The sequence below is a fragment of the Ambystoma mexicanum genome, chromosome 3q (genome assembly GCF_040938575.1).
Source record: "Ambystoma mexicanum isolate Mex_15411 chromosome 3q, UKY_AmexF1_1, whole genome shotgun sequence".
Lineage (NCBI taxonomy): Eukaryota > Metazoa > Chordata > Amphibia > Caudata > Ambystomatidae > Ambystoma > Ambystoma mexicanum.
Genome location: NC_090926.1, coordinates 553,196,276 through 553,219,382, shown reverse-complemented (window position 1 = coordinate 553,219,382; position 23,107 = coordinate 553,196,276). Strand labels below are relative to the sequence as shown.

General features: G+C 46.1%; 1 long non-coding RNA gene across 1 annotated transcript in view; it reads right to left on the bottom strand.

Annotated features, from left to right (window-relative positions):
* Window positions 1-22,364, bottom strand: part of LOC138582733 (uncharacterized) — a 443,177-nt gene extending 420,813 nt beyond the window's left edge. The window contains exon 1 of the long non-coding RNA XR_011305067.1: window positions 22,235-22,364. This is a non-coding gene — a long non-coding RNA (uncharacterized lncRNA). The remainder of the gene's footprint in view (window positions 1-22,234) is intronic.
* Window positions 22,365-23,107: the final 743 nt, after the last annotated feature.

Below are 23,107 nucleotides of genomic sequence, written 5' to 3'. Positions count from 1 at the left end.
GAATGTGGGCAAGTTTAAATTGGCATTTACAGCCAAAAGGCTCTGCGAGGTGTGCCAACAGAACCAGAGGTTTTCCTTCATGGGGTGAGAATTCTGTTAACATGGCTACCTGGCTTAGTGGGAAGGACTATGAGAATACCTGATTCATTTTTTTTAGACCACAGATACCTATGGACGAAGAGGGGCAACAGACTAGAGTTAGATTCAGCCATAGTACGAGGGGAGAAGGCAATGCTCGAAGGAATGGATGACAAGGGTAGGCCATGGGGAACAGTGATTGCCATTGGGGAAGGGTGTAGATTGACTGATGTCACTGACAATGACATGTTTAGAGAGGATCCAACAGATTATGAAGTTGTGTTCTTTTTGAGCATTACATATTGGATAAGAATAGAGAAAAGGGAGATCCCACAGCGAATGGCGATAATGCAGCAGTGTGTCAGCATTTTTTGATGCAGACTTGGAAAAGGTGCCAAGCGCCTTATGGACTACAGGCCCTTATGATGTAGGCCTATTGAAAGGGATAGGGGAAGTTAATATAAAGTTGAAGCCGGGAGAGATCTTACCTCAAGCAAGACAGTACCCCATGTCTCGAGAGGCTGACAAGGGCATTTTTAAGACTATTTGAGCACTGATGGAACAAGGTATTCGGGAACCATCAGAATCATTGTGCAACACCGCAGTATACCCTGTGAAAAAATCAAAGGGGGCTTGTGGAGATTTATACAACATATGAGACTGATTAACCAGATTGTAGAGGCAGAGTTTCCTTTAGTTCCTAACCCAGCAACGATACTATGCAGTATCCCAGTAGAGGCACAATATTTCACAGTGATTGATTTGAAAAATGCGTTATTCTCAATCCCGTTGCACAAGGACTCACAAGACTTGACTTCATTTACGTTTCACCAAATCCGTCTGAAAAATACTAGACTGCCTCAAGTGTACTGTGAGTCCCGATCAATCTTTAACAGAGTCCTACAGATGGACCTAGGCAATATTGATTTGAAGAGCGCTGTGATACATTACATAGATGACATTTTGATTTGTAGCATGACAGAAGATGAGTGCAGACAACACTCAATTCAGTTAATGACTATCCTAGCAGACAAGGGATACAAAGTAGACAAAGAGACGTACAGTACTGTCAAGAAGAGGTTTTGTACATAGGCCAATTGATTTCACATGAGGGAAAGAGGGTAACGCCTGAAAGAGCTGAGGGGATCATGAAGACTGCAAAACCACATAGGGTAAAGCAGATGCAAAAGTTTTTGTTGCTATGCAATTATGTAAGAGCATGGGTGTTTGACTATAGTTCGTACATAAGACCTCTTTTACAAGCTCTAAAGAAAGCACAGGTGAACAAGGAGAAAATAGAATGGACTGAGGAAAGGAAGGGAGGGTTTGAAGAGTTGAAGAAAGCAATGTGTACAGCTCCTGTTTTAGGAATTCCCAATTATGCTGAGGAGTTTTTCTTGTTTCAACACACAAATGGGACAGCCATGACAGCAGTGCTTAGGCAGAGGACTAGGCTAGGGTACAAAACTCTGGCATATTACAGTAGGATTTTAGACTCAGTTATGAAAGGGTCCTTTCCTTGCAAATAGTCATTGGCAGCTGCCGCGTTCACAATTGAGAAATCTGCAAGTATTGTAATGGGTTGTTCTATGACGCTTTTTGTGGAACATACTATGTTTGCCATTGTGTACAGCTCCTGTTTTAGGAATTCCCAATTATGCTGAGGAGTTTTTCTTGTTTTCACACACAAATGGGACAGCCATGACAGCAGTGCTTGGGCAGAGGACTAGGTTAGGGTACAAAACTCTGGCATATTACAGTAGGATTTTAGATTCAGTTATGAAAGGGCCCTTTCCTTGCGAACAGTCATTGGCAGCTATCGCGTTCACAATTGAGAAATCTGCAAGTATTGTAATGGGTTGTTCTATGATGCTTTTTGTGGAACATACTATGTTTGCCATTTTAGAAAAATCCAAGGGTACATTTACATCTCAGAGAGCTTCTGCCTATGAAGTAATAATATCAAATCCAGCGATTAAAATTGTCAGATGTAAAATAGTGAACCCAGCCACATTTGTAGCTGAGCCAGTGGCATAGGGTGAGCATGTGCATGACTAAGTGAATTATATAAGTTTTATGATGATATACCACGCGTGAAGGAAGACGCACTGTCAGGAAGAGAGATTCTCTTTATTGATGGTTGTTCAAAAATGTATCAAACAAGTTGAGGAAGGCATTCTGGCGCAGCTGTAGTGAGGCATAGAACAAATGGGGAATTTGAGGTTGTAGCAAATGCAAGACTACCGTCTCACTTTTCAGCGCAAGCAGCAGAATTGGTAGTGCTTATTGTTGCACTCAAAAATCATCAAGTGCACGAAGTCATGGTGTACAGTGACTTTGCTTATGTGACGTCAACCATACACGAAGGGCTAGCATGTTGGAAAAGGGGCTACCTCAGAGCGGATGGCACTCCAGTGAAACATGCAGCATTATTGGACAGGCTTATCAAGGCACTACAACTCCCAGTAGCCATCGCAATAGTTAAGTGCACAGCACATACTAAGCAAACTGATTTTATCTCTTGCGAGAATGAAGGCGCAGACGAAGAGGCTAAAAGGGTTGCATATTCTCCAGATATTTCAAGTTTTAGTACTCCAAATGTAAAAGAGAAACTAGTCACAATTATTATTATAAATGAAGTGTTTAATCATTTGGCAAGAACAGAGTTGATGGAGGTTCAAGGTAGCTCCACAGGAAGAGCAAGAATTGTGGAAGCGAAGGGGGTGTTCTTTATCCCCCTCTGAAGCATTGTGGTGACTGGACAGCACGGGAAAACCTGTGATGCCTGTAGCCTAGTTAAGGTTAGTGCTTGAACAGCTGCACTACCCTGCGCATGTCACTAGGGAAAGCCTTGCAGCAGCTATTGCGGAGGACTGGTTTGCACCAAACCTGTTAGAACACGTTGCATTTTATGTAGTAAATTGGGGTTGTCAGTCAAAGGATCGACAGTGAAAGGGTCGACAGGTCAAAGGATCGACACCAAAGGGTCAACAGGTCAAAGGATCAAATTTTTTGTGTTTTCACATTTTACCCCCTTTTTTGCTAAAAAACACTTTTTTTCCCTAAATGAAAACCTAAAAAAATATATATAATTAAAAAAAAAATGTGATCCTTTGACCTGTCGACCCTTTGGTGTCGATCCTTTGACCTGTCGACCCTTTAGATTCGATCCTTTGACTAGACACCGTAAATTGCATCGTATGTCAAAAGGTTACGCTGGGCACACACTGAGAACAGTCAGAGGTGTGATTCCTCAACCGAATGGTCCTTTTCAGCATTTACATATTGACTATGTTGATATGCTGCAAGTTTGTAGTGGAGACAGAAATATGATAGTGTTGGTATGTCGAGATGGATTGAAGCAGGTCCATGTACTCACCCTGATGCCACTTGCGCTGCAAAGTTTTTAGTCTGAGAAGTCTTTCCTAGATAGGGAGTATGTGAGGTACTGAGAACCGACAATGGGTACCATTTTGTTCATGAAGTATTTGAACAGATTAGCCTATTGCTTAGCATAAAGCACAAGTTTTCTTCTGCTTATCAACTGCAAGCGAACGGGATATGTGAGAGACTCAACAGTCTTCTCAAAGAGAGAATTGCTAAACTCAAATTGGCACTGAAGAAAGGATGGCTGTATTGTCTGCCCCTTGCATTATATGCATTAAGAAATCAGCCTGGGTTGGACCACCACCTCACACACCATGGGCTAGTGACAGGGAGGCAAATGAGAACGCCCTTGTCTCCTTCATCGAGGAGCAGAAGTGATGCCCAGACGACTGCAGAATTGTCAGGAAATGATTTATGTGCATATTTGACATGTATGACCACTAGTATCTCTGTCATTTGAGATCAACTCAAACTCAAGAGGTGTCGGTCTCTTGACACAGATGAAGACCATTCAGCAACCGGACTTAAAGAATTATTACCTGTACCTAAATTATTTATTGGAGATACAATCCTAGTGCGCAACTTCACAAGGAAGTGGCACAAGCCCTGTTTTAGTGGACCCTTTATTGTCGAAAATATCACTCCCTGAGCAGTAAAAGTCCAAGAAAGCCACACCTGGATTCACTTGGGCGATGTGAAACCGTATGCTGGTGAGACCAATACACCGCCAACCGTTGATTCGGAAGCAAGACAAGAAGAAGACGTACAGCACGTGCAGACTCGATCGAGGAAGAAGGACACTAGGATTGCTGATTAAATAAATGCAATTGTGCATTTGGACTGTGGCTCACCGGGAAATTTTAGCAGGAGTGCAAGCAAACGTTCTCAAGCCACACAAATCTTTGAATTGGACTTTATAAAGTGTTGATGTGCTAAATATGCCAAATTTAGACTTCGAGCTTGACGACTGGAAAAGGGAGAAGTTTCCTGATTCATTCCTCACTGAGTTTCTCTTTGGTTGAGCCCATGGTTCTGTCAGATTTTGATGCCCATCCTGCCCTTGTTTGGCGTAGTACTAATATACGTGTGTTTTTACAAGATCCTAAAAATGGCCCTGCAATTAGGAGGTTAATTGCAGCAATAGTTGAACAGATCCTGCAGCTCCCTGAGCATTTAACAAGGTTGCCTGATTAAAAAGGATTTTTCCTTCCTTAAAAGTACTGCACAGGCACAATGTGGACTGTTGAGAATAAAGCTCCAGAAAGTCCCCATTGTGCATCATTTCAGACTCCCTGCGACCCTGTGGTAATTCTTGTCGGTCCGGGTTAAGACTGCATCAGGGTGTGTTCCCAGCGTCTAGTGGTCCCTCTGAGGAGGTGTCGGCCTCCCTTATCAGGAAGGATATCAGCGGGCCCCATATGTCGTGCGGGCGCGCGTGAAGCGGGAGGAGTTTTATGAAATCTGCTTCTGTGTCCTGGTAGTAGAGTAAGTCTTTCCGCCAAGCGGTGTAGGAAGGTGGGGGGCCGCGGCCCCATGCATGGCAACTCTCCTGCGGGCTAGTGTCAGTAGGACTCTGGTCAGTTTCCTCGACGGCGTGGATAGCAACCTCGTCATTCCCAACAGAGCTGCTGTGCATCTCGGTTGTACTACTTCACCCACGATTGCAGATGTCGTGTCCAACACTCGGTTCCAGAATGGGACTACTTCAGGGCATTCCCATGCCAGGTGTATGAAGCTCGCTGATAGAATACCGCATCTCCTGCATTCGGCCTGGGTGTCGGGATTGTGTTTATTAGCTTTTTCCGGTGTATAATAGGTTTGGTGGAGGAAATTAAAATGGATAAGTTTGTGCCGGGAGTTAAGTGTAATTTTCTGGGTCTGCTTCAGAATGTAGCCCCAATCAACCTCCGATATACTTGCGTTTAGCGCTCGTTCCCATCTTGTTTTCGCTCCAGAGTTGACGGGGGGCGTTCCGGTGGTCAGTGCTTTGTAGATTTGCGATACTAGCCTGCCTTCCCCCTGTGCTTGAATGACATCATGCAGTAGCTGCCAGGTCGGTGACTGTCTCGGGAAACCAGGCAGGTGGGTCTGCATAGTGTATCGAGTTCGGAAGTAGAGGAACATGTACAGTGCTGAGTTGCCCCCTTTCTGTTTGGCTTGGTCAGGGGTCAGGAAGCCCTCCTCTGTGAATAGGTCTCCTAGGGATTGTATGTGTAGCTTGTCGACCCACTGGTGAAACGCTTTCTCTGATGCTAGGGGGATTCCAGGAATAAACTTAACTGGAAAGAGGGGAGAGTACCTTATCTGCACCCCCAGTTTATTTGCTAGCGACTTCCAGACCTGTATGTTGTGAGAATCACGTTCATTGTGCGGTTGGGAACGGGAAGCTGACTGAAAACCACGGCAGTTAGGAAGTTGGGAGTTGCCAAGGCCCTCTCAACCTGTACATGGGGGCGAATCGTTTGCGTTGCGTACCAGTGGCTGAGGTACTGTGCTTGGGCTGCCCAGAAGTATTTTTCCATGTCGGGGAGGGTTAGACCTCCGCTGGACACGGGAAGCGTCAGTATTGTGTACGCCACTCTGGCTGGTCTGCCAGCCCCCAGTAGATCCAGAACCAAGCTTTTCAGTCTTTTCAAGAAGGATTGTGGTAGTAGCAGCGGAATATTGTTGAAGAGATACAGTAATTTTGGCAGCATTACCATTTTGACTAAGGAGGTTCTGCCCCAGAGTGTCAGTGGAAGCGTCCTCCAGCGCGTGACCATGTCCTGTAGGGACTTAAACACCTCCTCATAGTTGTCCCGGAATACCTCCTGTGGGTCCAGTGACAGTTGGATTCCAAGATAACGGACCCTCGAGGTTCTCCACTTGAGTCCGAAGTCGTCGGCGAATTGTTTCGTGTCTCGGGTCAGTGGGAAGACGACTGATTTTGAGTGATTAGTTTTCAGTCCGGAGGCCGCCCCGAATCTGATGACTTCCCGCATGACCGGGTTCAGATTGACTTCTGGATCTCTTATGAATAGTGCTACGTCGTCTAAGGATACGATTAGTTTGTGTGGGCCGATGGTGAGTCCCATTTGTTGGCGTAGTTCCCGCAAGTTGGAGGCTAGTGGCTCCATTACCAGAGCGAATATTAGTGCTGACAGGGGGCATCCTTGTCTCGTGCCGCGCTGCAGGTTTATTGCTGCTGATTTTGCCTTGCCCACTATGATATTGGCCTGTGGATTGGTGTACAAGAGAGAGACCAGTTTGATAAAGCCGGCCCCCAGCCCCATTCTGGTGAGAACCATGAACTTGAACGGCCACTCCACTGAGTCGAATGCTTTTTCTGCATCAAGCAGGACCGCAATTGCCTGGCCTGTAGGGTCTAAAGCCTCGATGATTCCAAACATTCTCCGGATGCCGAAGGTCGTATTGCGGCCAGGTATGAAACCTGCCTGGTCTGCTAGCACTAGGGCAGGCATCAGGGGCATCAATCTATTCGCCAGGATCTTAGCAAGAATTTTATTGTCCAGATTGAGCAGGGAGATCGGGCGATACGAGGCGCATTCATCTGGTGGTTTTCATGATTTGTGTAAAAGAATGACATTGGCCTCACGCGAAGAGTGAGGAAGGGTCCCAAGCTCTAGCGCTTCCTCCTACACCGCTGCCAGCAACGGAGCCAGGGGTTCTGCAAAGGCCTTATAAAATTCTCCCGTTAGGCTGTCAGGGCCTGGTGCTTTGGAGGGTGGTAGGGTCTTTATGGCTGCTTTAATCTCTTCCTGTGAGATTAGTTTGTTCAGAGGTTCACGTAGTTGATGTTCGACCCAGTAGAGTTCTGTGTCTTCCAGATATTCCAGGGGGAGGTGCGAGTCTTTCGGTAGCTTGGCACTGTAAAGATCTTGGTAGAATAGACTGAATTCCTCCGCTATCTATTCGTCAGTGTGGACCACTTCCCCTTGCCTGGTTCTGATCCTTTCGATTTGGGACTGTTTATTGTCGGCTTTAATTAGATTTGCCAGTAAAGCTCCTGGTTTCTGGCCCTCGCCGTATTGGCGGATTTGGTTGGTGCGGTGAAGAAATGTAACCTCACGTTCCGTTGCGTCGTTGAATTTCTGCAATTCCGTCTTCAATGCCGCTGCAGCTTCCGGGTTGTCATTGTTCGCGTTCTGAGTTTCGAGCTGTTTTAATTTATTTTCGCTGCTTGCAAGCTCGCCCCTAATGAGCTTGAGAATGCCGTTTTCTTTGGCGAGGCAGACTCCTCTGATAAAGCATTTAAAGGATTCCCAAATTATGCTTGCCGAGGGGACCGAGCCCAGGTTGGCTCCTAAGAACACGTCAATCTCCTCTTTTAATTCGGAGGCAAAGACCTCGTCCCGCAGTGATCCCTGTTTGAAGCACCAACGTTGTAGCGGCGGGGAGGGGCTAGCTGGCTTGAGCTTAAGGAAGATTGGCGAGTGGTCCGAGAGTGTTCTCGGGTGGATGTGGCACCGGCCACACGCCAGGGTGCTGTTAGTTGAGGTAAAAAAGTAGTCAATTCGGGAGCTTGTATTATGGACTGTAGAATGAAAGGTGTACTCGCGCCTTTCCCCATTGGAGACTCTCCAAGTGTCCTGTAGATCAAATGCTTTGCAGATTTCCTTTATCTGGAGAGCAGCTTTTGAGGTTGGTTGATGTATGGCCGATGATCTATCTCTCGTATGGTCCATAACCGTGTTCATGTCGCCGCCCCAGACGACCGTGGCTGGGCCGAGCGCGGAGAGCTGTGTCAACACCCAGCCGAAGTTGTTAGGGCCATCCATATTCGGAGCATATGAATTGACAAAGGTCACTTTCTGACCTGCGACGATGCCACTCACCAGTAGTGCTCTGCCTTCCTCGTCTTTCGCCGTGTGCAGTAGCCGGAAACTGAGCCGCCTGTGTATGAGGATCGCAACTCCTCTCGAATGCGTGGAGTAGGATGAAAAGTATCTGTGGCAGCCCCAGCTTTTGACCCACTGGCAGTCATTCCCCGGCGTAAAGTGCGTCTCTTGAATTAGGGCCACGTCCACATCGTGGCGTCTGAGATAGTGCAGAATTTTCCTAGATTTAGCCGGGATGTTACCTCCTCTTATGTTCCATGTTAAAACGTTGAACGGGGCAACTTTGCATTTATTTCGGATCTCATTTCTGATTCAGCGGGCGGCCGTGGTCTGGTTGAGCCAGAGCTGCTGACTGGGTCTGTATATGAGGGATGGGAGTCACAATGCGATGATGGATATGGCAGCGAGTAGGGAGCAGGCGGCAGGCGGGACAATTGGGAACCGGTGGCGTCGAACTTCTCCATTAACTTTTTAATATTCAAACTTCGGGCAATCCCCAACTGGCCCATGATGTAGCTCTCCCGAGGGTAGGCAACCCTGAACATGCTCACCGGGAGGTTCCAACTTCCCCAACCCCAAACCAAAACGGCCCTTGGAGTCGCCATGCCGAAACGTGCGGTCCACACCGCGCCGGGCAGACACCACTCAGGCTAACAGTAACTTAACAGTAGCTGAGCTAGGGGCACCCGGGGTCTCCCAAGTGTCCCAGCCCTGCCTTGTGCTGCTGTAAATGGTCTGGCCCACTCAATTCTGCTGTGCCGGGTCTTGCGTCCAGCTGTGTCCAACCGTTTAAGGAGGGTTTCTGGGGATTCTGTCTCTTTGTGGTCTGGGGCGAGCCTGATTCTGATCCGGGAGCCCTAGACGGTCCAGGAACAAATTTTCTTCATATGGGGTTTGGAAAAATTGGACCTTTCTCTCGTGTTGGACTCTTAAGCGTGCTGGGTAAAGCATGGAATACGGCAGTTGGCTGTTGCGGAGTTTCTGTTTGACGCTTGCAAATGTTTTCCTTTGTGTCTGAACTGCCGGGGAGAAGTCAGGGTAAAAGTGGATTATGTCCCCGTCGTGGCTCAGTTCGCCTTTTTCTCTGGCGAGGCAGAGCAAGGAGTCGCGATCTCTGTAGTTCAGCAGTCTCGCTATTATGGGCCTAGTGGGAGCCCCTGGAGCAGGTCTCGTCGCGGGAATCCTGTGGGCTCTCTCGATTATGAATAGACGGGATAGGGCCTCGCGGCCGAATAGAGTGATGCGGCTTCCACGAAGTCTTCCATTTTCTCCTGCGTTTGATGTTCTCTCACACCGACTATCCGTAGATTATTCCTCCTCGACCGACCTTCGAGGTCCTCGCACTTGGCGGCAGTTAGTTTCATTTGCGATTCCAGCTGCGAAACTCTATTAGTTAGGGTTGGCGAACTGTCATCGAGATTTGACACCCTCTGCTCCATCTCGTTTAGGCGTTCGGCCTGGGAGTCCATACGGTGTTGCATGAGATCGACTTTGGACGCGAGACCGTCCATTTTGTTACTTAGGCTGCCAATGCCTGCTTTTAAGTCAAGGAGGATTTCTTTGATTTCACAGGGGTTCTCTGCCACTTCATCCTGGTGGGAGCATTCGGACGATGAAGCTTGATCTTCTGGATGGTGAGGGGTTCTGGGGGTCGGGCCACTCTCAAAGTTTAGCTTCCTCTGAGATTTATCGTTTTTTCCCATCTTGGCTGTGAGAATGGAAGCGTCGAAAGTGGGTTGCAGGTGGTCTAGTTGTGCCTCGGACCCCCCTCCGGATCGGGGAATGTGGTGCTTGATCAGCAATGCGGGGTGGGGGCCGGATTTCGTTGTGCGTTGTGCTCTTCCACTGTTAGCGCAGCCCCTTTGGTGGGTTTCGGTGGAAGACTGGCATAGGATGTATGTTACCCGCTATTCGAGCAGGGGTTGACTGTTAAGGCGCTATGTTGGTTCGTGTCAAAGAGGTTTACAGAGGCTTTCTGCCAGCTCTTCCTGGTTCAGGGGGTGAAGTGTTGGACAACTCCCTGTGCTCCTGGTTCGTGGTACAGGGGCGTGTGTTGGTCCGCGACAGGGAGGATGCTCCACCCCAAGTGGTGGGGTTCAGGTCGTCCGTGAGTGCGGGTGCCGCACCCGTCCCGGCCCAGTGGATTGCAGGAGTGAATGGTTTGCCGGGGGGCGCTGTGCTGCTAGCTTGCCCCTGTCACTGCGGGTAAGGCCGCCGCCGAGTCCCGAAGGCGGAAGGGGTGGGAACAGTGCCGTCTCCCCACCACTCCTTACCTCCCGGGGCCCCGGGAACGACCCCTTCGCTCGTCGCCACCAGGTGGGTGTGGGGGTTCTTGCTGGGTGGCTGGCCGCTGTCCGGGGTCCGTCGCTCCACGGCCCTCGGCTGGGAAGCCGGATGCCGGAGCCGCAGGTGCAGGTTCTGGGCGTGGGGGAGGCCCAGGGGTCTTACGGCTGACTCTTCCGCTCTGGTGATGGCTCCAGGCGGGAGGAGGGGGGTGGTCAGGGTCTCCCGCCTGCCTTCCGCTGTGCGACGCGTGCTCCCCGGGCCACTGCCGTCTTCTTGCCAGGATACTGGCCCCCCATCTCGTGGGTGGCTGGGGGGGCGCGTCGGGCTCCGCAGTGAAGGAGCTCAGCTCTTGATGCGCGGGGCCGAGTGGCCGACCCCACGAGTCACGGCAGCCGGGCCTCTCGGGCCGAGTCTTGGGCCGGGAGCTCCAATTTTACACAAAACTTCGGGGTGGCACAGCTGGGGACATCAGCAGTTCGTGTACAGGCAGATTGGGGGTCGGTAACGCCAGGATCCGCAGGATTTTCCAGGATTGATGCGGGGCTACGAGGGAGCTCTGACCTAAGCGGCCATCTTGGATGGCCCTCTACAGTACAGCACATTTGGGGAATAACAAGTGGTGTCAGCACATGAAAGATGTGGGAAAAAGAACCTCTAAGGAGAGTTGCTATGTTTGTGCTCTCCTACCTTATCCTATGGGGAATTCCAAGATATTCATTGCTATAGAAATAGCAGTCCAGACAGCTCATTGCCTGACTCACCTTTCACTCTGCCATATAAGAGGTCAGTTCCAGGGTTGAACAGCATCCTTGGTATGGGTGACTGAGTGGACAGCTCCAGAAGAAGTGATTACGTGCAAGATTTGAAGACAAGAGCAAGACCACACACCAGAGATCATGTGATAAGATACACACAGCCTAGAATGAAGGGAGTAGGAATCAGATGGGAAATAAATAAAAAGCTCAATTATCAAGGAAAGAATGATGAAGAAATACGAAGATGCAAGAAGAGATGCCCGATGCAAACCTGGGGAACAGTACTTTCTGCAGATGGATGGGAAGAAGGCATAGTTGTATGCAGAGTGGTGGCAGTAACAGCACATCACAAACCAGTTATAGATTGTGTGGAGAAGGGATGCAAACCTCTCTGGCCGAAGCTTGCAAAGCTGCTGACATGGGTTGATGACAAAGGAGGCCCGTTGCAAATGGTGCCTCTGGCTAGTGCAGAACTATGCTTCAGAAACAATGGCACAAGAAAAGTTGGAGAGAATCAGCAGTGCGGTTGAATCTTCGATGTACCTGGAATGAAGGCTGGGGCAGTAGTGATAGATAATGGACAACTATTGGGCATGTGAATCCAGAACATACATGAAGTTACCCAAGGACTAGGGAGGGCTGTGTTCTATAGTACTTGTCCATTTTCCAGCATTGGTGATTCCGAAGAGGGACCTGAACATTGGAGAGTTTCTTAAAGCAGATGCTCACCTAAGAAAGAGCAGATCAGTTGAATTTCTCAATCGAACCAAGAGGGAGAAATACTTTTCAGCTAAATCGATAGCAGCCTTTGATTCCATTCCGTATGAACTTAGATTGTTCAGTCAGACATCGGCAGTATTTGTGACAATTCTCATGCCAGGGATCCAGACGATGGTGAATGTGAAGTGGGTGCAAATCACTTTCTGGGAGCTCTTGCAGATGATCAACACTACCATAAAGGGATTCAATGCTATCAAGGAAGAACTGAGAGCAATAAAACTGATGACTCTTCAGAATAGATATATCCTGGACATGATTACAGCCATGGATGGAGGTGTTTGTGCCAAAATCGGAGAGTCGTGCTGCACATTCATACCTTCTCACGATGAAGAGAATGGGACCTTGACAGAGGCATAACAATGCTGATGAATTTGCACATCAAGATGGAAGATGAAGATATTGCAGCTGACAGCTGGTTTGCGTCGATCTTCTTATGGGTTCCACAATGGATGGCGAATATCTTCAAGTTCCTCAGAGCATTGTTGGTAATGATCATGTCTGGATTCTGTGTGATCAGGATATAATCGCACAGTGCAAGAAGACAGCAAAGAAAGCAGGCAGTAGGAATGAATATCATGAACAATGTCGAGTCAGGGTTTGGACCCAAAGAGCTGACAGATGAAGAAATCAAAAAGTATATAGAAGCCAACATTCTAGCACCTGAGTGAACAAAGTTACTGTATCCAAGAAACCATAAGAAGTATGTGGGAAGATGGATCTACTGCAGCCCGAATGGATAATGTAGTCTAATGACCTGGAGTGTTGATGAGCATATAAAATCAGCAGGATCTCTGAAAGGAGTAATGAATATATGGACTCCAAAGAAGCACTTTTTCAGACGAGGATATCTAGATCTGAAGACTGATGGGAGAGTGGTCAATGAATCAACCAGAGGGGGGAGTGTAGAGGAGGAACCAAGTGCCTCTACCGAAAGTCCCACCCCCATTTTGCCTAAATGTTGGAAACCGGAAATTGCGACATGCGCAACACCAGTGATGGTACCTATACCGCAAAGAGTCCTTTAAACAAGGTATCCATTGAGAAAACCCTATCTGATGTACCCGCAAAGAAATTATAGTCTTCTGAATGAAGTTCCGGAAGAAGTGTGAAGATGAATGAAAGAGAAGACTGGTGACGTCACATGAAGCAGAAATGATGCACCCAGAAGAGATGCCAATAAAGAGAGTATATAGACCTCATAGAATCTGATGGCGAAGTAAAGAACTCAGCAACATTTCATGAACAAAATGAAGATTGCACATGCGGAGAGCACTGAAGAAAATGCACAGCCTTTTTTTTTATTGTACAGTTGCTGTAACGCAAGTAGACTAAGTAATCATAAGGCTGGCTATACGTAGTGAATAGACTACAGGCCGTGCCGCCAACACACATATATATTTTTTCCTTGAATATTTTTACACAGAGCGCACTGTGTTGGACCTGCACCAAGACCTCTTGTGTGGAGCGCCTCTGCTTAGAGTCGTTTTTCAAGCAGACCCGCTGCCGCTGGTGGCAGATTCTTCTGTATATTGGAGCTGAGTCATACCCATGGGGAAGTTGAGCTCGAGGACCCCAGCCTTAGGAGTTAGAGAAGCGTGCCGGAGGACGCGCAGACCGCCGCCATACGGTAGGTGTTGTTTCTCAAGCTTGTTTTTGCTTCCCCATTTTCCATATGGATGGTATTGTGCCTCTCTGTCACTCCACCCCAGTCTTTCTTGTTGCCACTCTATATTGCTTTCTGCAATAGTTTGGGCATGCCACAGCTATCTTTCTCATGTTAGCGCATTATTGCTCACTTATATCTCGAGTTTTGGTCATTCTTCATTATTTCACGGTCTGGGTTGTAGCGGTTTAACATGCAGGACGCCTGGGCAGCAGCTCGGCTTGTTCAGGCCAAGGATTTGTTCAGTGAACTACAGGAGATGCCCACCTCCTTGCCTATTACTGGCGCAAAAAAGGCTAATCTCAAACTCAGTTCGGAAATTACCCTGCTTAAGGACATTGACAAGTTATGCAAAAAGGACATTTCTAAATGGTTGGAGGAGCATCATTGCAAAACTACTTGGACATTGGACGTGTACCGCGAGGATTACGCATCATGACAATGCCCTCCTTCGAGGACCAAGATCCTCGCATGCTCCAAGAGTGGGGAGAAGCCAGTAAAGGTTGCTCTGCGCATTTTCTCACCATCCTGGTCAAATATGCTAAATCTGATCGAGCAATGGCCTTAGAAGAACTTGAAAAGAAGGAAACTGAACTTAATAAGGTGTCCCCTACTGAAGAGGGCAAACAACTATGCATCAAAATCAATGAGGCTTTACTCACATATGAAGATGATATTAAACAGCGAAAACATCGCAAGTTTATTAGGGACAAACTGAATTACGAGACAGGAAGGATCTTCACCTTTGCAAGAAGATTTGATTCTTTACGTAAAAATCCCATTATCCAGCCTGCATCCGCTGCTGGTGGTGATTCTGGCACCATTTCGTCCGAATCGGATATCTCAGCTTCTGAGAATGACGAGCCCCCTGCGAGGCCTAATTTTTTAGACGAGATGCGGCTGTTATGCCAAGACGGGAAGAATCAAAAATGTGGCAAAGGTCAAGGCAGGGGAAAAGGAAGAGGAAAAGGACAGAAATCGCGAGGAGGATTACACCTCGCCAAGGCCGGCGTGGGAAACGGCTCAGGAGCGTGTCAAGAGAGCAGATCAATGCGCTCTGGAGCCAAAAAGTAACCATCGATACCATGAAGCTGTGTCAAATCATTAATCTGTCCTCTCATGTTCTCATCAAAGCTCAAACTTCGGTCCTCTCCCTTGGCCTCAACTTCTGTCCCACCAAGTCTTTTGACTATGTACAGGCACGTCTAGATCTAGACAAGTTTGTCCGCAAGATCAAACTTAAGAAATTCTTCTCTATAAATCCTACTGTGATCAAGCCCTCTGTCTCTCGTACAGGCCGTACTTACCTTCTTATTTCCGATATTCCATCTCTTATGGATTTGGCCTGTCTTGAAGATTTCCAGTTTGATCCCTTAAATGCTGACCTCACTGATTTTGACATCAATCCTAACTGGGATGTTCATACTAAACTCAAGGATAAATCTAAATTTAATCCACAGTTTCCGGTTGGTGGATGTATTGAAGCATTTTATGATTTGTGTGTTAGTGATCTCAGAAAATTACGGAGGATGTCTTCAGTAATAAACATAATCTGACCACTTCCCAGCTTATGGCCATTGGTAAACTGGAAAGTCTATCGAATGTTGTTATTAAGCAGGCCGATAAGGGGTCGAACATTGTGGTTCAGGACAGGGTCCATTATGATACCGAGGCCAATCGTCAACTTAAGGATCGACTGTGTTATGCCCAATTATCAAAAAATCCTTTTGGTGATATGCAGTCTGAACTTAATAGCCTCTGCACTAAGTGGGTTGATATTGGCTTAATTGAGGATGATATAGTTAAATGTTTTGTTCCTTCTTGCCACACTGTACCCACCATTTATTTTCTCCCTAAAACCCACAAATCTCATACTCATCCACCTGGTAGACCTATTGTTACTTTATGTGGTTCTTTGCTTGAGCACCTCGCCCAGTTTATTGATGAAACCTTATTTCCTTTCGTTTCTGTTTTACCTTCTTATTTGCGGGACACTAAGGATTTTTTGCAACACATCACAAATACACCTTGGGAGGATGGTCTTGTTTTGGCAACCCTCGATGTTGTTTCCCTCTACACCTCCATTGATCATCAAGTGGGAATGGGAGCTTGCAAATACTTTTTAGATACCCGCTCATTGAATCACTATGGCCATAGTTTCATGATTTTGGAAATTTTTTTTGCTTGACCAATAATGTTTTTCTGTTTGAGGGTTCCTTTTTCCGGCAGGTAAGGGGGACTGCTATGGGCAGTACCTTCGCCCTATCATACGCAAACCTGACAATGGGGTGGTGGGAGGCTACCTTTCTCAGTGATTTGCTCGTATCCGGTTTTTCCACACAAATTGTCGCCTGGTGGTGCTATATTGACAATGTTTTTGTTATATGGAAGGGTACTGAAGCTGACTGGCAATTGTTTGTGCAATGTATAAATACTAACACGGTCAATCTACGCTTTACCGAATGCCATAGTACCACTGAAATTGTTTATCTTGATTTGGTTGTGACCCTTGAAAGATCTGGTTTTCACACAGCACTGCACAAAAAACCCTCTAACACCGGTCTACCTCTGCATGCCACTAGTTTCCATCCAATGTCATGCAAACGCAGTATTCCTTATGGCAAATTCATTCGCTATAGGAGGAACTGTACAGACCTGGCATCTTTTGATTATCACTGTGCCCAAGTGGCTCTGAATTTTGTGAAACAAGGCTACGAGCGCAGAACTATAGAAATGGCCTATACCAAGGCCCGTGGACTGTGTAGGGATCAACTAATGTATGGTACTAAGTCCGATCGGACTACTACTGATGATGAACCTAGACTTATTGTCTCGTTTGAGAATGCCTCTAACCATGTCTGCAGAATTATTGAACGACATTGACGTGTTCTCATTTTAGATAAAGAACTATGCCCACTTCTCTCTAAATGTCCCATCATCACATACAAAAGAGTACCCCCGCTTAGAGACAAACTAGTATCTAGCTTTCTGTCACCCATTGACAAAAGTTCTTCTCTCACCAATTGGTTGGCGGTCTCCCCCATAGGCTTTACCAAATGTTCTAAATGTAAAGCCTGTGCACATGCCACTGTATGCAAATCTTTCATACATCTAGTCACCAAATGCAATCAGATCATTAAGCATTCTATGAACTGTGATACTGTTTTTGTAGTCTACGTTCTTGCATGTCCCTGCATGAAGTGGTATGTTGGGAGTACCACATCCAAGCTTAAATTAAGGATCTTGCAGCACCTTAGGGCGATCAAAAACTCGGATCCCGCATACCCTATGGCCAAACACTTCATGCAGACACATGGAAATGACCTAAATTTGCTCAAATTTTTCGCAGTGGCACATGGCCCTATCCATCCAAGGGGTGGAGATCAGACAATTGGAGACAAGATTTATTTTGGACTTCGATACCATGTTCCCCAATGGTCACAACCTTGATGAGGAGCTATATACTTTTTTGGGGACTTGAGGTCCACCATTATATCTACATGGGTCTGCCTTCCCCCTTTTTCTTGATATTTCATATCTGATTTCACTGCCTGTTTTGAGTTGTTCTTTCCCCTTCTATTTTTAAAGTTCTGTTCACTGTTCCATCCTTGGCCATCTAGTATTACTATTTTTCCACCTTATTTCATTGGTGGTTTTACTAGTTCAATTTGTTTGAGACCGGCATTGGTCTCACTTTTCAGCTGCTGTAGTCACGACCTTCTAGGAAACTCGCTTTATTTTAAAATATTACCTGTAGTCCTTGGTTTTTACAATGTTTATTCATTATTTCTTTTCCTTTATTGTGATTTTTTGGTCGAATTTCAGTGACAGTGTACCACAGCTCATGGACATTTTTTGAAATTTTGGATTGTGCCTTTGAGATTGCCATTTCATTTTCAGTTGTTCTGTCAGGTTGACTTTTGCTGTTAACTCCTGTTATCATGTATGTACTGTATAGGGTAGAGTTGTATTTTGCCGGCTTTGCACATGCAGCTATTGCTATTTTGGCTTTGCTTTTTTGCAGATTGTTGCTTCTTTCATGTACTGTACTGTTAAGAGATGCATTTTGCAATTTTTGCACATGTTTAAGCTGCTATTATGCTTATTTGCACAAGCTCATGCTGCTAATTTTGGCTCGTACTTGCACTTTATGCCTTCCATCTCTAGTCCCAGTATGACATACCGCCTGGGTTTTAACTTTTGTATACATGTATCAGCTGTTTTTATCCTGACATAGATTTGACCTAGGCTGTTTTTATACCATCCATGTATTTTATTCTACTCTATGTGCAACCCTAATCTAACTTTTTCAGTGCACTATGTACTTATTGTGTGTGGAATTGTCCTTTTTTTCGACCAGGAATTCACAGTGCATTTGGTTTGGTTCATGTGGCTTAGCCCATTCCTTTGGTTGCCTCCCTTATTATCTAAGGTTGCCTCTATAATCTGTGCACTTTGCACCTTATTTTTTTACTTACTTTGCTCTTGGCCTCAGTATGGGTTGATTTTGCCTCCATTACAATATGGCTGCCATTGAATCCATGCCTCCATGCATCTTTGCTCCATTGACACAGTGAAAAGACTACATGATTTTATAACTATGCTTTGGTCCTTTTTTCCTTTACATGACCAAGCGCTCAGTTGAGCGTGAAACGCGTTGTCTGCAGGTTGTGCCCACGGGCGTCCTACCTCTGTTTCTGCTGCTTTCCCAGCCGTGTTTTTTACACACTTTCGTGTTTGCTTCATTAAATTTTGTTATGACCTTCCTCATGTGAGCTGCGCATTTTTCCTTTTTGGACTTAGCCATCTGATCCGCGGAGAGTGCGGTCTTCCCTCTCTCCTCTCTTTTTTCCTTGAATATATATATATATATATATATATATATATATATATATATATATATATATATATATATATATATAATATTGTGTGTGTGTCTAGAATTGGATGTTCCACGATGCATTTTAGCAAACTTGGCCCCCATGAATATGATATGATATGATAGGTTATTTATAACATGCTTAATACCCAGAGATTTCTAATTGCAGACTCAGAGATCGAGCCTCTGTTGCTCCATGTCATCTTGCTTCCAAGCCGAGCACTTTGCCCTGTGCTATCCTCCCGAGACAATAGAATAGAAGGGCTGAAAGTGTGGCGCAGTTGAAGAAAACATACGGAGAAGGAAGATTTGAGAAGGCGTGTCTGGCCCAGCATCAAGTGTTGGGGCAGCCAAGAAACTGGTTATCTATTCGAGGAGATACAATAACGTGGGACTCAAGACGGGCTCCTGTTGAGGTGTAATAGAAAAACACTAGAAGTGACAGGTTTTATTCATTTAATAATAGTAAATGCAAAGAAGGAGCTCAAAACACAGTCTCCTGTCACATGGTGAAGTTGAAAATAGACTTTGGTCAAGCTACACCGAGACCAGAAGATAAGGCCATGCTCACACTCCCTTTTATTTTCAGGCACAGTGATCCTTTGCAAGGCTGAGTTCAAGGGAATAAGTTAATGGCAGAAAGCAGGAGTGATGATTGATGTTGGGATAATTGGGTGGGGCGGCATGGTCAAGTCCAACTCTCCAGCACCTGCGGTACCAGCTTGCGTGCTGCTAGCGAGTGGAATATTCCAGAAGGGTACAAGTGTGCCAACCAATTGTAGAGGGCCATGTAGCAAAGAGCCCTATAGTTTGAAAGCCAATGAAACATGTATTTTTATGACACGGAAGATGACTTGCACTAACGGTGGGCATAGCTGTCCACCTGACTGTAGAGACCCAATCACACGCCTGTTTCCCATAGAAAGTATACTGAGATGTTCCCCGTAGACCAACCACAATACAACTTAGGTTTTCTTATTTCGCCACGTAGTATGACGTCACTTGTGATGGGTTTTTGCTATATGAACTGTGTTTTTTCATATGAATTGTAGAGAGACTTATGCTGTGGTTTGTCGGTTGACTCCTGTTGTACTCCCTGTTTTAGATAATTGCAATTAAAACCTGAGTCGGTCTGATTATTGGTGCGAGAGTAAGATCTGCTTCCGCATCCATCCATAGAGCGCCACATCTCTTAAAGGGCCTACGGGTTCACTGTCAGTTTGTTTTAAGGGGATGGAGAGACTGACACATCCTACTGGCACAGTCTCCCCTTTGCCCGATCCGATCAGCTCCACAGGCAGATCTGAAAAGTTATTACTCCCCACCTGGGGCCAGATAACAGAGACTTTGCAACAGTGCAAGTGCAATGTTGCACGGTATTAGCAGTAAGGAAAGGTTTCCCTTGGGCAAAACCCTTTTCTTTTTTCATTTGTGTGCCAGGGCAATGTTTTCCATAGTGCTAATACGGAATGGAATTATATTTGGCAAAGTTTGTGCAAGTGCAAAACTGCATTGAGGTATATGTTTTTTACACTAGGGCAGTTTTTGCCCTAGTGTTAACACCGTGCAAAATTAAATTGCTCTTGCACCGGTGCACATTTTCTGTAATCTGGCCCCTAAAGTAAATACCTACAACACAAAAATAGGGCACTCTGCGCTCTTATTCGAGTATATTGCACTTGCCATCCACGCATTACCGAACTGAACTTTTTGTAGATACAATATACGGGTATTGTGGCTTTGCCACAATGAAGAGCAGACTTAATGTACGATGAATGGGATGTAAAGTGTTCATGAGCAGGTATTTCACTTTGAACAGTGAATTCCATGCCAGTTAAAAGTGCAGTAAAAGATGGGGCAAATTAAATGCTTGGCTCGCCTTCCAAATAAAAACTTGCCTGCGCTACGTGTGGAGCTAGGAGAAGAGCAGGGCCATAAAGGTTGGCAAAGGGTGGACTTTGTTTGTTGGACGGATGTATTCCACTGCTGCCTTCTCCTTCTCCATAAGTACCCACCCCAGGCCCCATGCAAGGGCCACAGACTCGTAGGTCTCCAGCTCCCACCCAAAACCCTCAAGCACCTGGGACCCACTGATACATCGGTTTCTTAAAATGAACGTAGGCCTAAAGAGGTCCCCCAACTCACTCCACCTAAAAGAGTAAAGAGGGAAGTCCTTCTGAAAGAAGCGTGCTGGGAATCTATCACTGCACTCTTGGGATCCGACTTTCTGAGGGAGGCTTCACTCTTCTCTCTGAAGTAGAAACCTTGCTTACATTTTGTGCGCACAATCATGCTGTGCCGTCACCAGGAACAGGCAGACCACACAGATCTGGCTATCAACACGGCGGCACACCTAACACCACCTAGCAGCATACCAATGGGCCACAGCACACTCTTTGCCAGGCAGTGGGATGAGGCCCTGTGGGTCCCATGCTATATTGAGCAAGCTCGTTGGATATGTTGGCAGGAATAGATTGCTTGTGTTGTTACTGAGGCTAAGCAGCTCTTGCATACAGTAAGGTTATGCTAGCAGATACTTCTCAGGTAGTGAGCAGCTCTTGCGTACAGTAAGGTTATGCTAGCAGATACTTCTTAGGTAGTGCTGTGTTGAACTTAAATGATCTGCTTTTGGAGCAGGCTCATAGGAGGTGGATGTTTATGGATAAATTCTAGTAAAACAGGTGCCAGAGGGCCCGACTTGGTCGGCCGTAGTGGAACAACTGATGTGGTGCTTGGCCGGGCAAGGACGTGAAGCAGAGGTTGTGCTGGAAGTTCTTTGAGGCAAAGCTCAAAGGACTGGTTGCTTCTGATGGGCTTGGAGTCATGGGTAACAAAGGTGAGGGCGTGTCCGGTGGTGAAGGTACATTTTGGGGTGTGATGCAAAGGTGTGCTGTTGTTGTGGACAGGTCTTGGGTCTTGGTTGGTGGAGTACATATTTTACAGGGGATGTAGGCAGGTCTAGGGGACTGTGTGCAAATTGCAGGATATCAAAGTTGCATAAACAAGTCTTGGAGAGTAATGGAATAGTTTATGAAGTAAGACATGAAGTTTGTAGAACCTAGGGCCAACGTCCTGAGGCCCATGGGTTATAAGTCGCTCTTGCAGCCTTGGGCCACGTTCAAGCACATACGTGGCAGGGCAGGTAAGAGTTTTAAAGGGTTTAGATGCTGTTTAACTTTAAAGCTAATTCAAATGAATTGATTTATGACTTTTTAATATGTTTGCACTAACGATGAAGCACTGCTCATCTGCCAGTTAGGTATCCTAAACGTCCCCCTTGGTTTTTAGTGAATATATATATGCAAAATCTGGCCATTTTCTTTAGTAACAATTATGAAAGAAGACATTCGAATTACTCTAAATATAGTACCGATGCAATATGCGTGTGAAAAAACCATTTGTTACATCGTATTTAAGAGGTATCAGGCAGCAGAGGTAGAGCATGTATAGTGGGAGAGGCAGAATAGAAAACCATTCTATCCAGGTGGTACTTCTGGCAAGTGCGATCAAAAGAAAGAGCTTTATAATCAACGTTTTTTTTTTAAAGCAATCAATAAGATACACTTACTAACGATTACGTTTGCAGGGTCGTCCCATTTGAGGTGAGTAATCAACTTTTCTAGACAAAAGGCACAAATCATTGCTGTAACACCGCACATGATGGCCAGACCAGGAAAGTAGCTGTCTGAGCCTGCACAAACAGCAACCTACAAAACACACAAAACAGATGTAGTGTTTCCCAGCATGCATTGCATAAATTAACACGAATACGTTAGTGGCTCTCCCATATATGTAAAATCATATCTTTTTCAAATTAATACATTTTTCTGGTAGAGTTGGAGGAGTACAATAAAGAGCAATATACACACTCCATTACAGATTTGCAAATCGCATTTCTTGTGCTAAGGTCACAAAAGATTGTTAGCACCCTGGTTAGATCGCTCCACTTGACTCAGCCAATCAGGAACAAGTATTTACGCAAAGACGCAGTGTTTGCTTCGTTTCTTCATTCTTGAACATCCAGGACAAGTGGAAGTGCCCATGTTGCTAGCGTCATGTTACTTACCTTTTCCTCCTGCTTACCTCGCCTCCTCTGCACTCCCTGATTCGCCGCCTGCAGCCTCCATCCCTCCTGTGACTTCTCGCCGGAGCAGGGTGCACAACTCTCCCACAAGTTCTCCCAATAGCCCGCCTCTCAATGATGCTCCTAAGTCACACACTGCTGCGGCTTCCCTCAGCCCGTCTGTCACCATAGCAACCTGGCACTGAGGGAAGTTACAACTACTTCCTTTTTCCTATTTTTACTGGCGTCCTGCCCCAGTAGGTCCTTAAAGTCTTAGAAGGGGGGGGGTTGCAATTCCCCAGCACTGAGTGCCCAAACTACTCCTTAAACAGCAACAATCAACGTAAGTAGACATGTAATAGTTCATTAAAAGTAACA